This window comes from Cetorhinus maximus, unplaced genomic scaffold (assembly GCF_964194155.1).
Source record: "Cetorhinus maximus unplaced genomic scaffold, sCetMax3.hap1.1 HAP1_SCAFFOLD_1033, whole genome shotgun sequence".
Classification (NCBI taxonomy): domain Eukaryota; kingdom Metazoa; phylum Chordata; class Chondrichthyes; order Lamniformes; family Cetorhinidae; genus Cetorhinus; species Cetorhinus maximus.
Window position 1 is genome coordinate 40,045 of NW_027596975.1, and position 15,471 is coordinate 55,515.

At 50.6% G+C, this 15,471-nt stretch overlaps 1 long non-coding RNA gene across 1 annotated transcript in view; it reads left to right on the top strand.

Moving 5' to 3' along the window:
* The window catches only part of LOC144675603 (uncharacterized), a 32,194-nt gene that overhangs the window by 10,406 nt on the left and 6,317 nt on the right, over positions 1-15,471 (top strand). The window contains exon 2 of the long non-coding RNA XR_013575107.1: positions 15,065-15,186. This is a non-coding gene — a long non-coding RNA (uncharacterized LOC144675603). The remainder of the gene's footprint in view (positions 1-15,064; positions 15,187-15,471) is intronic.

Here is a 15,471-nt window from a genome sequence, read left to right on the forward strand (position 1 = left end):
GTGACTCTGTACAAGTAGCAGTGAGTGATCATATCCTAAATAAACAGTGACTCTGTACAGTTACACAATAAGTGATCCTTACCCTGAATAAACAGTGACTCTGTACAGTTACACAGTGAGTAATCCTTCCCCGGAATAAACAGTGACTCTGTACAGTTACACAGTGAGTGACCCTTTCACTGAATAAACAGTGACTCTGTACAGTTACACAGTCAGTGACCCTTACCCTGAATAAACAGTGACACTGTACAGTTACAAAGTGAGTCATCCTTATCATGAATAAACAGTGACAATGTACAGTTACAAACTAAGTCATGCTTATCATGAATAAACAGTGACACTGTATAGTTACACAGTGAGTGACCCTTTCACTGAATGAACAGTGACTGTGTACAGTTACACAGTGAGTGATCCTTATCCTGTATAAACAGTGACTCTGAACAGTTACACTGTGAGTGATCCTTAGCCTGAATAAACAGTGACAATGTACAGTTACAAACTAAGTCATGCTTATCATGAACAAACAGTGACACTGTATAGTTACACAGTGAGTGACCCTTTCACTGAATGAACACTGACTCTGTACATTTACACAGTGAGTAACCATTACCCGGAATAAACAGTAACTCTGTACAGTTAGACAGTGAGTGAACCTTACCCTGAATAAAGTGTGGCTCTGTACAGTTATACAGTGAGTGAACCTTACCCTGAATAAACACTGACTCTGTACAGTTACGCAATGAGTGAACCTTACCCTGAATAAACAGTGACACTGTACAGTTACACAGTGAGTGACCCTTACTCTGAATAAACAATGACTCTGTACAGTTACAATGTGAGTGACCCTTACACTGAGTAAACAGTGACTCTGTACAGTTACACAGTGAGTGATCCTTACACAAAATTAACAGTGACTGTACAGTTACACACTGAGTGAAGCTTTCCCTGAATAAGTAGTGGCTCTATAAAGTTACACAGTGAGTGACCATTAACCAGAATAAACAATGACTCTGTACAGGTACACAGTGAATGACCCTTACCCTGAATAAATTGTGGCTCAATACAGTTACACAGTAAGTGATCCTTACCCTGAATAAACAGTGACTCTGTACAATTACACAGAGTGACCCATCCCCTAAATGAACAGTGGCTGTACAATTACACTGTGAGTGATCCTTAGCATGAATAAACAGTGGCTCTATACAGTTACACAATGTGTGATCCTTACCCTGAATGATCAGTGACTCTGTACAGTTACAGTGAGTGATCCTTCCCCTTGTTAAACAGTTACTCTGTACAGTTAAACAATGAGTGATCCTTACCCTGAATAAACAGTGACTCTGTACAAGTAGCAGTGAGTGATCGTTACCCCAAATAAACAGTGACTCTGTACAGTTACACAGTGAGTGATCCTTACCTGCATAAACAGTGACTCTCTACAGTTACACAGTGAGTGACCGTTTCCCTGAATAAACAGTGACTCTGTACAGTTACACAGTGAATGATCATTACCCTGAATAAATAGTGATTCTGTACAGTTACAATGAGTGACCCTTACCCTGAATAGACAGTGACTCTGTACAGTTACACAGTGAGTGGCCCTTTCACTGAATAAACATTGACTCTGTACATTTACACCGTGAGTGACCCTTTCACTGAATGAACAATGACTCTGTAAAGTTACACACTGAGTGACCCTTACCCTGAATAAACAGTGACACTGTATGGTTACACATTGTTTATTCAGGTTAATGTTCACTCAATGTGTAACTATACAGAGTCACTGTTTATTCAGGGTAAAGTTCACTCAGTGACTCTGTAAAGTTACAGTGATTGATCCTTACCCTGAATAAACGGTGACTCTGTACAGTTACACAGTGAGTGACCTTTGTCCTGAATAAACAGTAACTCTGGAGAGTTACAAATTAAATGAAACTTAGCCTGAGTTATCAGTGATTCTGTATAGTTTCAGTGAGTGATCCTTCCGCTGCTGAATGAACAGTGACTCTGTACACTTACACAGTGAGAGACACTTACTCTGAATAAACAGTGATTCTGTGCAGTTACACAGGGAGTGATCCTTACCTTGAAAAAACAGTTACTCTGTAGGGTTACACAGTGAGTGACCCCTTCACTGAATAAACAGTGATTCTGTACAGTTACACCGTGAGTGATCCTTACCCTCCTGAATAAACAGTGACTCTGTACAGTTACACAATGAGTGACCCTTACACTGAATAAACAGTGACACTGTACAGTTACAGAGTGAGTGACCCTGACCCTGAATAAACAGTTACTCTGTACAGTTACAAAGTGAGTGATCCTTACCCTGAATAAAGAATAACTCTGTACACTTACACAGTGAGTGACCCTTTGACTGAATAAACAGTGATTCTGTACAGTTACTCAGGGAGTGATCCTTACCCTAAATAAACAGTGACTCTGTACAGTTACAGTGAGTGGTGCTTACCCTGAATAAACAGTAACTCTGTACAGTTACACAATGAGTGACCCTTACCCTGAATAAACAGTGACACTGTACAGTTACAGTGAGTGGTCCTTACCCTGAATAAACAGTGACTCTGTACAGTTACACAGTGAGTGACCTTTGCCCTGAATAAACAGTAACTGTAGAGAGTTACAAATCGAATGAAACTTAGCCTGAGTTATCAGTGATTCTGTAGAGTTTCAGTGAGTGATCCTTCCGCAGCTGAATGAACAGTGACTCTGTACAGTTACATAGTGAGTGACCCTTTTACTGAATAAACAGTGATTCTGTACAGTTACACAGTGAGTGACCCTTACACTGAATAAACAGTAATTCCGTATAGTTACAAAGTGAGTGATCCTTACGCTGAATGAACAGTGATTCTGTACAGTTACACAGTGAGTGACCCTTACCCTGAATAAATAGAGATTCCGTACAGTTACACAGTGAGTGACCCTTACCCTGAATAAACAGTGACTCTGGACAGTTACACAGTGAGTGATCCTTACCCTGAAAAAACAGAGACTCTGTAAAGTTACACAGTGATTGATCCTTACCCTGAATAAACAGTGACTCTGTACAGTTATACGGTGAGTGACCTTTGCCCTGAATAAACAGTAACTCTGGAGTGTTACAAGTAGAATGAAACTTAGCCTGAGTTATCAGTGATTCTGTATAGTTTCAGTGAGTGATCCTTGCGCTGCTGAATGAACAGTGACTCTGTACAGTTACAAAGTGAGAGACACTTACTCTTGATAAACAGTGATTCTGTAGTTACACAGTGAGTGACCCTTACCCTGATTAAACAGCGACTCTGTCCAGTTACACAGTGTGATCCTTACCCTGAATAAACAGCGACTCTGTCCAGTTACACAGTGAGTGATCCTTACCCTGAATAAACAGCGACTCTGTCCAGTTACACAGTGAGTGATCCTTACACTGAATAAAGAGTGACTCTGAACAGTTACACAGTGAGTGACCCTGCCCCTGAATAAACAATAACTCTGGAGAGTAACAAATTGAATGAAACTTAGCCTGAGTTATCAGTGATTCTGAAACAAAAACAGAATTACCTGGAAAAACTCAGCAGGTCTGGCAGCATCGGCGGAGAAGAAATCAGTTAACGTTTCGAGCCTTCATGGCCCTTCGGCAGAACTGAAGCATAGTTAAGAGAAGGGAGAAATATAAACTGGTTTAAGGTTGGGGGGTGGGGGGGGCGGGGGGGGGAAGAGAGAAGTTGAGGGTGTGGTGATTGTGGAGATAAGCAGTGATAGGAGCAGATAATCAAAAGATGTCACAGACAAAAGGATCAAAGAGGTGTTGAAGGTGGTGATATTTGTCTAAGAAAAGTGCTAATTAAGAATGGAAGACAGGATATTCAAAGTACAGCTCTAGTGGGGGTGGGGTGGACAGACTAACAAGGTTTTAGTTTTAGATTTAAAAATGATGGAAATAGGTGGGGAAAGAAGAATCTATAAAAATTATTGAAAAAAAAAGGCGGTGGGGGGGAGAAACGGGGTGGGGATGGGGGGAGGGGGAGTTTAAGATCTAAAGTTGTTGAATTCAATATTCAGCCCGGAAGGCTGTAAAGTGCCTAGTCGGAAGATGAGGTGCTGTTCCTCCAGTTTGCGTTGGGCTTCACTGGAACAATGCAGCAAGCCAAGGACAGACATGTGGGCAAGAGAACAGAGTGGAGTGTTAAAATGGCAAGCGACAGGGAGGTTTGGGTCTTTCTTGCGGACAGACCGCAGGTGTTCCGCAAAACGGTCACCCAGTTTGCGTTTGGTCTCTCCAATGTAGAGGAGACCGCATTGGGAGCAACGAATGCAGTAGACTAAATTAGGGGAAATGCAAGTGAAATGCTGCTGAAAGGAGTGTTTGGGCCCTTGGACGGTGAGGAGAGAGGAAGTGAAGGGGCAGGTGTTGCATCTTCTGCGTGGGCATGGGGAGGTGCCATAAGTGGGGGTTGAGGAGTAGGGGGTGATGGAGGAGTGGACCAGGGTGTCCCGGAGGGAACGATCCCTACGGAATGCCGTCAGGGGGGGTGAAGGGAAGATGTGTTTGGTGGTGGCATCATGCTGGAGTTGGCGGAAATGGCGGAGGATGATCCTTTGAATGCGGAGGCTGGTGGGGTGATAAGTGAGGACAAGGGGGACCCTATCATGTTTCTGGGAAGGAGGAGAAGGCGTGAGGGAGGATGCGCGGGATATGGGCCGGACACGGTTGAGGGCCCTGTCAACGACCGTGGAAGGAAAACCTCGGTTAAGGAAGAAGGAGGACATGTCAGAGGAGCTGTTATTGAAGGTAGCGTCATCAGAACAGATGCGACGGAGGCGAAGGAACTGAGAGAATGGGATGGAGTCTTTACAAGAAGCTGGGTGTGAGGAGCTGTAGTCGAGGTAGCTGTGGGAGTCGGTAGGCTTGTAATGGATATTGGTGGACAGTCTATCATCAGAAATTGAGACAGAGAGGTCAAGGAAGGGAAGAGAAGTGTCAGAGATGGACCATGTGAAAATGATGGAGGGGTGGAGATTGGAAGCAAAATTAATAAATTTTTCCAGGTCCCGACGAGAGCATGAAGCAGCACCGAAGTAATCATCGATGTACCGGAGAAAGAGTTGTGGGAGGGGGCCGGAGCAGGACTGGAACAAGGAATGTTCCACATACCCCATAAAGAGACAGGCATAGCTGGGGCCCATGCGGGTACCCATAGCCACACCTTTTATTTGGAGGAAGTGAGAGGAGTTAAAGGAGAAATTGTTCAGTGTGAGAACAAGTTCAGCCAGACGGAGGAGAGTAGTGGTGGATGGGGATTGTTGGGGCCTCTGTTCAAGGAAGAAGCTAAGGGCCCTCAGACCATCCTGGTGGGGGATGGAGGTGTAGAGGGATTGGACATCCATGGTGAAGAGGAAGCGGTTGGGGCCAGGGAACTGGAAATTGTTGATGTGACGTAAGGTGTCAGAGGAATCACGGATGTAGGTGGGAAGGGACTGGACAAGGGGAGAGAGAAGTGAGTCAAGATAACAAGAAATGAGTTCCGTGGGGCAGGAACAGGCTGACACGATCGGTCTGCCAGGACAGTTCTGTTTGTGGATTTTGGGTAGGAGGTAGAAGCGGGCCATCCGAGGTTGGGCGACTATCAAGTTGGAAGCTGTGGGACGAAGATCTCCAGAGGAGATGAGGTCAGTGACAGTCCTGGAAACAATGGCTTGATGTTCTGTGGTGGGGTCATGGTCCAGGGAGAGGTAGGAGATAATTTATATAGATTCTTCTTTCCCCACCTATTTCCATTACTTTTAAATCTAAAACTAAAACCTTGTTAGTCTGTCCACCCCACCCCCACTAGAGCTGTACCTTGAGTATCCTGTCTTCCATTCTTAATTAGCACTTTTCTTAGACAAATATCACCACCTTCAACACCTCTTTGATCCTTTTGTCTGTGACATCTTTTGATTATCTGCTCCTATCACTGCTTATCTCCACAATCACCACACCCTCAACTTCTCTCTTCCCCCCGCCACCCCCCGCCACCCCACCTTAAACCAGTTTATATTTCTCCCTTCTCCTAACTATGCTTCAGTTCTGCCGAAGGGCCATGAAGGCTCGAAACGTTAACTGATTTCTTCTCCGCCGATGCTGCCAGACCTGCTGAGTTTTTCCATGTAATTCTGTTTTTTGTTTTGGATTTCCAGCATCCGCAGTAGCTTTTAGCTTTTAGCTTTCTGTTTTTATCAGTAATTCTGTATTGTTTCAGTGAGTGATCCTTGCGCTGCTGAATGAACAGTGACTCTGTACAGTACCACAGAGAGTGAACCTTACTCAGAATAAACAGTGACTCTGTACAGTTACGCAGTGTGTGATCCTTACCCTAAACAAACAGTGACACTGTACAGTTACACAGCGAGTGAGCCTTACCCTGAATAAACAGTGACTCTGTAAAGTTACACAGTGAGTGATCCTCACCCTGAATAAACAGTGACTCTGTACAGTTACACAGTGAATGATCCTTACCCTCCAGAATAAACAGCGACTCTCTACAGTTACATAGTGAGTGACGCTTACACTGAATAAACAGTGACTCTGTACAGTTACACAGTGAGTGATCCTTACACTGAATAAACAGTGACTCTGTACAGTTACACAGTGAGTGATCCTTACCCTGAATGAACAGTGACTCTGTACAGTTACACAGTGAGTGAACCTTACCCTGAATGAACAATGACTCTGTACAGTTACACAGTGAGTAACCCTTTCACTGCATAAACAGTGACTCTGTACAGTTACACAGTGAGTTATACTTACCCGGAATAAACAGTGACTCTGTACAGTTACACAATGAGTGACCCTTACCCTGAATAAACAGGGACTCTGTACAGTTACACAGTGAGTGGCTCTTTCACTGAATAAAAATTGACTCTGTACAGTTACACAGTGAGTGAACTTTTCACTTAATGAACACTGACTCTGTACAGTTACACATTGAGTGACCCTTACCCTGAATAAACAGTGACTCTGTACAGTTACACAGTGAGTGACCCTTACCCTGAATTAGCAGTGACTCTGTACAGTTACATAGTGAGTGATCCTTACCCTGAATAAACAGTGACTCTGTACAGTTACACAGCGAGTGACTCTTTCCCTCAATAACCAGTGACTTTGTACAGTTACACAGTGAGTGACCCTTACCCTGAATAAACAGTGACTCTGTACAGTTACAGTGAGTGATCCTTAACCTCCTGAATAAACATTGACTCTGTACAGTTACACAGTGAGTGACCCTTTCACTGAATAAACAATAACTCTGTACAGTTACACAGTGAGTGACCCTTACCCTGAATTAGCAGTGACTTTGTACAGTTACACAGTGAGTGACCATTTCCCTCAATAAACAGTGACTCTGTACAGTTACAAAGTGAGTGACCCTTTCCCTCATTGAACAGTGACTCTGTACAGTTACACCGTGAGTGACCCTTACCCTGAATAAACAGTGACTCTGTACAGTTGCACAATTAGTGACCCCTACCCTGAATAAACAGTGACAGTGTACAGCTACACAGTGAGTGATCCTTACCCTGAATAAACAGTGACTCTGTACAGTTACACAGTGAGTGGCTCTTTCACTGAATAAACATTGACTCTGTACAGTTACACAGTGAGTGAACTTTTCACTTAATGTACACTGACTCAGTACAGTTACACAGTGAGTGACCCTTACCCTGAATAAACAGTGACTCTGTACAGTTACACCGTGAGTGATCCTCATCCTGAATAAGCAGTGGTCTGAACAGTTACAAAGCGAGTGACCCTTATCCTCAATAAACAGTGACTCTATAGAGTTACACAGTGAGTGATCCTTACCCTGAATAAACAGTGACTCTGTAGCGTTACACAGTGAATGACCCTTTCACTGAATAAACAGTGACTCTTTACAGTTACACAGTGAGTGACCCTGACCCTGAATAAACAGTGACTCTGTATAGTTACAAAGTAAGCGATCCTTATCCTGAATAAAGAGTAACTCTGTACAGTCACACAGTGAGTGACCCTTTGACTGAATAAACAGTGATTCTGTACAGTTACTCAGGGAGTGACCGTTACCCTAAATAAACAGTGACTCTCTTCAGTAGTACAGTGATTGTTCCTTTCCCTGAATAAAAAGTGACTCAGTACAGTTACACAGTGAGTGACCCTTACCCTGAATAAACTGTGGGTCTGTACAGTTACACAGAGAGTGCTCCTTTCCCTTATTAAACAGTTACTCTGTACAGTTAAATAGTGAGTGATCCTTACCCTGAATAAACAGTGACTCTGTACAGTTACACAGTGAGTAATCCTTGCCCGGAATAAACTGTGACTCTGTACAGTTACACAGTGAGTGACCCTTTCATTGAATGAACAGTGACTCGGTACAGTTACACATTGAGTGACCCTCACCCTGAATAAACAGTGACACTGTATAGTTACACAGTGAGTGACCCTCACCCTGAAAAAACAGTGACTCTGTACAGTTACACCGTGAGTGATCCTTTCACTGAATAAACTGTGGCTCTGTACAGTTACACAGTGAGTGCTCCCTTCCCTTATTAAACAGTTACTCTGTACAGTTAAACAGTGATTGATCCTTACCCTCAGTAAACAGTGACTCTGTACAAGTAGCAGTGAGTGATCGTTACCCTAAATAAACAGTGACTCTGGACAGTTACATAACAAGTGATCCTTACCCTGATTAAACAGTGACTCTGTACAGTTACACAGTGAGTAATCTTTGCCTGGAATAAACAGTGACTCTGTACAGTTACACAGTGAGTGACCCGTACCCTGAATAAACAGCGACTCCGTACAGTTGCACAGTGAGTGACCCTTACCCTGAATAAACAGCGACTCCGTACATTTACACAGTGAGTGACCCTTACACAGAATAAACAGCGACTCCGTACAGTTACACAGTGAGTGACCCTTACCCTGAATAAACAGCGACTCCGTACAGTTACACAGTGAGTGACCCTTACTGCCCTCCCTCTCTCGGACCCTCGCCCTCCCTCTCTCTGCTTCTCGCCCTCCCTCTCTCTGCTTCTCTCCCTCTCTCTCTCTGCTTCTCTCCCTCTCTCTCTCTGCTTCTCTGCCTCTCTCTCTCTGCTTCTCTGCCTCTCTCTCTCTCTGCTTCTCTCCCTCTCTCTCTCTCTCTGCTTCTCTCCCTCTCTCTCTCTCTGCTTCTCTCCCTCTCTCTCTCTCTGCTTCTCTCCCTCTCTCTCTCTCTGCTTCTCTCCCTCTCTCTCTCTCTGCTCCTCTCCCTCTCTCTCTCTCCGCCCCTCTCCCTCTCCGCCCCTCTCCCTTGCACAGTGAGTGACCCTTACCCTGAATAAACAGCGACTCCGTACAGTTGCACAGTGAGTGACCCTTACCCTGAATAAACAGCGACTCCGTACAGTTGCACAGTGAGTGACCCTTACACAGAATAAACAGCGACTCCGTACAGTTACACAGTGAGTGACCCTTACTCTGAATAAACAGCGACTCTGTACAGTTACACAGTGAGTGACCCTTACTGCCCTCCCTCTCTCGGACCCTCGCCCTCCCTCTCTCTGCTTCTCTCCCTCCCTCTCTCTGCTTCTCTCCCTCTCTCTCTCTCTGCTCCTCTCCGCCCCTCTCCCTCTCCGCCCCTCTCCCTCTCCGCCCCTCTCCCTCTCCGCCCCTCTCCCTCTCCGCCCCTCTCTCCCTCTGCCCCTCTCTCTCCCTCTGCCCCTCTCTCTCCCTCTCTCTCTCTGCCGCTCTCACTCTCTCTGCGCCTCTCTCTTCCTCTCTCTCTCTGCTTCTCTCTCTCTCTCTCTCTGCCTCTCTCCCTCACTCCTGCTCACTCTTTCTCTGAAAGACAGATTTATTACCAGTGAAGAAAGTCAAGGGTTATGGGGAGAAGGCAGGAAATTGATGTTGAGGATTATTAGATCAGCCATGATCTCACTCTTATCTATCATTTACTCTCTCATAGCCCCTCTCTGTCCTTCCACAACTCTGTCTTTCTCTTTCTCTCTCCCAGACCAAGAAGGGGACATGTTTGACACGCGTCACAGGAATTCAATGCAAAAACTAAGGCTGACAGTTCAGTGCAATACCGAGGGAGCACCGCACTGTAGGAGGGTCAGTACTGAGGGAGTGCCGCACTGTCGGAGGGTCAGTACTGAGGGAGCGCCGCACTGTCGGATGGTCAGTGCTGAGCGAGCGCCGCACTTTCGGAGGGTCAGTGCTGAGGGAGCGCCGCACTGTCGGAGGGTCAGTACTGAGGGAGCGCCGCACTGTCGCATGGTCAGTGCTGAGCGAGCGCCGCACTGTCGGAGGGTCAGTACTGAGGGAGAGCCGCACTGTCGGAGGGTCAGTGCTGAGGGAGCGCCGCACTGTCGGAGGGTCAGTGCTGAGGGAGCGCCGCACTGTCGCATGGTCAGTGCTGAGGGAGCACCGCACTGTCGCATGGTCAGTGCTGAACGAGCGCCGCACTGTCGGAGGGTCAGTGCTGAGGGAGCGCCGCACTGTCGGAGGGTCAGTGCCGAGGGAGAGCCGCACTGTCGGAGGGTCAGTGCCGAGGGAGCGCCGCACTGTCGGAGGGTCAGTGCCGAGGGAGCGCCGCACTGTCGGAGGGTCAGTGCTGAGGGAGTGCCGCACTGTCGGAGGGTCAGTGCTGAGGGAGTGCCGCACTGTCGGAGGGTCAGTGCTGAGGGAGCGCCGCACTGTCGGAGGGTCAGTGCTGAGGGAGCGCCGCACTGTCGGAGGGTCAGTGCTGAGGGAGAGCCGCACTGTCGGAGGGTCAGTACTGAGGGAGCGCCGCACTGTCAGAGGGTCAGTGCTGAGGGAGAGCCGCACTGTCGGAGGGTCAGTGCTGAGGGAGCGCCGCACTGTCGGAGGGTCAGTGCTGAGGGAGTGCTGCACTGTCGGAGGGTCAGTGCTGAGGGAGCGCCGCACTGTCGGAGGGTCAGTGCTGAGGGAGAGCCGCACTGTCGGAAGGTCAGTACTGAGGGAGTGCCGCACTGTCGGAGGGTCAGTGCCTAGGGAGCGCCGCACTGTCGGAGGGTCAGTGCTGAGGGAGCGCCGCACTGTCGGAAGGTCAGTGCTGAGGGAGCGCCGCACTGTCGGAGGGTCAGTGCTGAGGGAGCGCCGCACTGTCGGAGGGTCAGTACTGAGGGAGCGCCGCACTGTCGGAGGGTCAGTGCTGAGGGAGAGCCGCACTGTCGGAGGGTCAGTGCTGAGGGAGAGCCGCACTGTCGGAGGGTCAGTGCTGAGGGAGCGCCGCACTGTCGGAGGGTCAGTACTGAGGGAGCGCCGCACTGTCGGAGGGTCAGTACTGAGGGAGAGCGGCACTGTCGGAGGGTCAGTGCTGAGGGAGCGCCGCACTGTCGGAAGGTCAGTACTGAGGGAGTGCCGCACTGTCGGAGGGTCAGTGCTGAGGGAGCGCCGCACTGTCGGAGGGTCAGTGCTGAGGGAGCGCCGCACTGTCGGAAGGTCAGTACTGAGGGAGTGCCGCACTGTCGGAGGGTCAGTACTGAGGGAGAGCCGCACTGTCGGAGGGTCAGTACTGAGGGAGCGCCGCACTGTCGGAGGGTCAGTGCTGAGGGAGCGCCGCACTGTCGGAGGGTCAGTACTGAGGGAGCGCCGCACTGTCAGAGGGTCAGTGCTGAGGGAGAGCCGCACTGTCGGAGGGTCAGTGCTGAGGGAGCGCCGCACTGTCAGAGGGTCAGTGCTGAGGGAGCGCCGCACTGTCGGAGGGTCAGTACTGAGGGAGCGCCGCACTGTCGGAGGGTCAGTACTGAGGGAGAGCGGCACTGTCGGAGGGTCAGTACTGAGGGAGAGCGGCACTGTCGGAGAGTCAGTACTGAGGGAGAGCCGCACTGTCGGAGGGTCAGTACTGAGGGAGAGCGGCACTGTCGGAGAGTACTGCCTGTTGTCCTGTGCACAGTATTGAACCCTGAGTCAATCTGAGTGTAAACATGACCTGGCTCAGTCTCACATCGCTGTGTGTGGGATCTTGCTATGTCGAAATTGGCTGCCAAGTCGTGTACATTTCAACAGTTACCACACATCGAGGAAAGGACCTCACTGGCTGCAACGCACTCGTGCCTGTCCTGGGGTGGTGAAGGAAGAAACAGACGTGTTTCTGTCGTTTCCGTCCGTCGCCCTCTCTCTCCCTCCGTCGCCCTCTCTCTCCCTCCGTCGCGCCCCCTCTCTCCCTCCGTCGCGCCCCCTCTCTCCCTCCGGCGCACCCCTCTCTCCCTCCGTCGCGCCCTCTCTCTCCCTCCGTCGCGCCCCCTCTCTCCCTCCGTCGCACCCCCTCTCTCCCTCCGTCGCGCCCCCTCTCTCCCTCCGTCGCGCCCCCTCTCTCCCTCCCTCGCCCTCTCTCTCCCTCCGTCGCGCCCTCTCTCTCCCTCCGTCGCGCCCTCTCTCTCCCTCCGTCGCGCCCTCTCTCTCCCTCCGTCACCCCCTCTCTCCCTCCGTCACCCCCTCTCTCCCTGTGTCGCCCCCTCTCTCCCTCCGTCGCCCTCTCTCCGTCTGTCACTCCCTCTCTCCCCATTCCACACTCTCTCTCCGCCACACTCTCTCTCTCTCTCTCTAATTCTTTCTCTCACTCTCTGTCTTACAATCTACATCTGACACTCTCTCCGCCACTCTCTCTCTCTCTTACAATCTATATCTGACTCTCTCTCCGCCACTCTCTCTCTATCTCTCTGCCTCTAATTCTTTCTCTCACTCTCTGTCTTTTGCAATCTATATCTGACTCTCTCTCTCCGCCACACTCTCTCTCTTTCTTTGTCTCAAATTCTTTCTCTCACTCTCTCTTCTGCAATCTATATCTGACACTCTCTCTACGGCACACTCTCTCTCTCTCTCTTTGTCTCTAATTCTTTCTCTCACTCTCTCTCTTTTGCAATCTATATCTGACACTCCGCCACACTCTCTCTCTGTCTCTAATTCTCTCACTCTCTCTCTTACAATCTATATCTGACTCTCTCTCTCATTCGCTCTCTCATTCTCTCTCTCTCTCTCTCTCTCTCTCTCTCCACCCTCTTGTTCTTCTGCATTCTGCGACCCGGGTTCCTCAAGCACCGAATCGCCTGCTCTCAGGAGTGGTCAATCACGACAGCCGCTTGCATTTCTATATCGCCTGACACTATTATAGTATCCCAGCTTATTCCACACCAAGCCACAGGCAGCGATATTCGGCCAGGTGGCGAGCAGTCCAGTCCGGAGGTAATGGAGGGGCAGACGAGGGTTTCAGTAGCCGATGAGCTGAGACGTTAGGGAAGAGGAAATAGGCGGTCTTAGCGACAGGGCGGATATGAGGCCAGAAGCTCATCTCGAGGTCGAATTTGACCCCGAGTTTGTGAACAGTCCGGATCAGTCTCAGACAGTTACCAGGGAGAGGGATGGGGGTCAGGACCTCGGGATCGGAATCTGGAGCGGGAGAGCGATGGGGGTCGGGAGCTCGGGATCGGAGTCTGGAGCGGGGAGAGGGATGGGGGATCGGAAGCTCGGGATCGGAGTCTGGAGCGGGGAGGGGGATGGGGGTCGGGAGCTCGGGATCGGAGTCTGGAGCAGGAGAGGGATGGGGGTCGGGAGCTCGGGATTGGAGTCTGGAGCGGTAGAGGGATGGGGGTCGGGAGCTCGGGATTGGAGTCTGGAGCGGGGAGAGGGATGGGGGTCGGGAGCTCGGGATCGGAGTCTGGAGCAGGAGAGGGATGGGGGTCGGGAGCGGAGTCTGGAGCAGGAGAGAGATGGGGGTCGGGAGCTCGGGATCGGAGTCTGGAGAGGGATGGGGGTCGGGATCGGAGTCTGGAGCGGGGAGAGGGATGGGGGTCGGGAGCTCAGGATCGGAGTCTGGAGTGGGGAGAAGAATTGGAGTCTGGGCCGAGGAATGAAAACAGCGGCTTCAGTCTTCCCGATATTTAACCGGAGGAAATCTCTGCGCATCCTGTATGGAATGTCGGATAAGCAGAGTGATAGTTTAGAGATAGGGGGAGTGCAGGGAGGAGGTGTGGAGGTGGAGCTGCGTTTTCCCCAGCGTACGTGTGTAAACTGACCCCGGGCTTTCGGATGATGTCACCGCGGGGGGGGCTCCTAGATGAGATATAGAAGGGGGGACGTGGAGAGATCCTTTTGTGTTGGGGGGGTGGGGGCTACTCCGGAATGAAGGGTCCGGGAGCAGAGAGAGAAGCCATTGCAAGTGATCCTCCGCCTCCGGTTAGACAGATAAGAATGGAACCAGGGGAGAGCGGCCCCACACAGCTGGGCGGCAGTGGGGAAGGGCCGGAGGAGGACGATGGTGTGGTCAACCCTGTCGCAGGCTGTAGGCGGGTCAAGGAGGGTGGGGACGGGAAAGTTTACCCCTGTCACGGTCACACGGGGTGTCATCTGGGACTTCGATAAGAGGCGGCTCGGGACGGTGACAGGGACGGAGACCTGATCGGGGGGAGGTCCGGACGCAGAGCGCAGGGGAAAGAGGGGACCAGGCTGGGGGAGGGGACAAGGCGGTGAGGGGACTTGGGGGAGAGGAAAGGGAGATCGGAGGCGGGACGGTCCCGTGTAAGGGCGGAGGGGACAAGGGTGGTGGGGTTTTTTTAACGAGGAACGGGAATGATGACGGTGGAATGGAACGAGGGAGAGGGAGAGGCGGCGAGGGAGAGAGGCGGCGAGGGAGAGAGGCGGCGAGGGAGAGAGGCAGCGAGGGAGAGAGGCGGCGAGGGAGAGAGAGAGGGACAGAGAGAGAGAGGGACAGAGAGAGAGAGGGACAGAGAGAGAGAGGGACAGAGAGAGAGACAGAGAGAGAGAGGGACAGAGAGAGAGAGGGACAGAGAGAGAGAGGGACAGAGAGAGAGAGGGACAGAGAGAGAGAGGGACAGAGAGAGAGAGGGACAGAGAGAGAGGGACAGAGAGAGAGAGGGACAGAGAGAGAGAGGGACAGAGAGAGAGAGGGACAGAGAGAGAGAGGGACAGAACTGTGAACAATATCGGCCAACATGGGGGAACAGGGAGGGGAAACTGGCCGGTTTAGTTGGAATGGGTTCACCATGTTCCCCTCTTCTTCCCTCTCCTCAGGAGCCCGAACATCTAATGTGTTGACTCGCTCAATGACCAGGGGTCATTCAACCATCTTCCAAAGGACCTATAACTTGATTCGGGAATTAAATCACCGATCAAAGCGCCTGGTCGACATATACGTAAGTGAGGGAGTGTCTCAGCGAGGGAGTGTGTGTGTGCCAGCGGGGGGAGTGTGTGTGTGCCAGCGAGGGAGTGTGTGTGTGCCAGCGAGGGAGTGTGTGTGTGCCAGCGAGGGAGTGTGTGTGTGCCAGCGAGGGAGTGTGTGTGTGCCAGCGAGGGAGTGTGTGTGCGCCAGCGAGGGAGTGTGTGTGTGCCAGCGAGGGAGTGTGTGTGTGCCAGCGAGGGAGTGTGTGTGCGCCAGCGAGGGAGTGTGTGTGCGCCAGCGAGGGAGTGTGTGTGTGCCA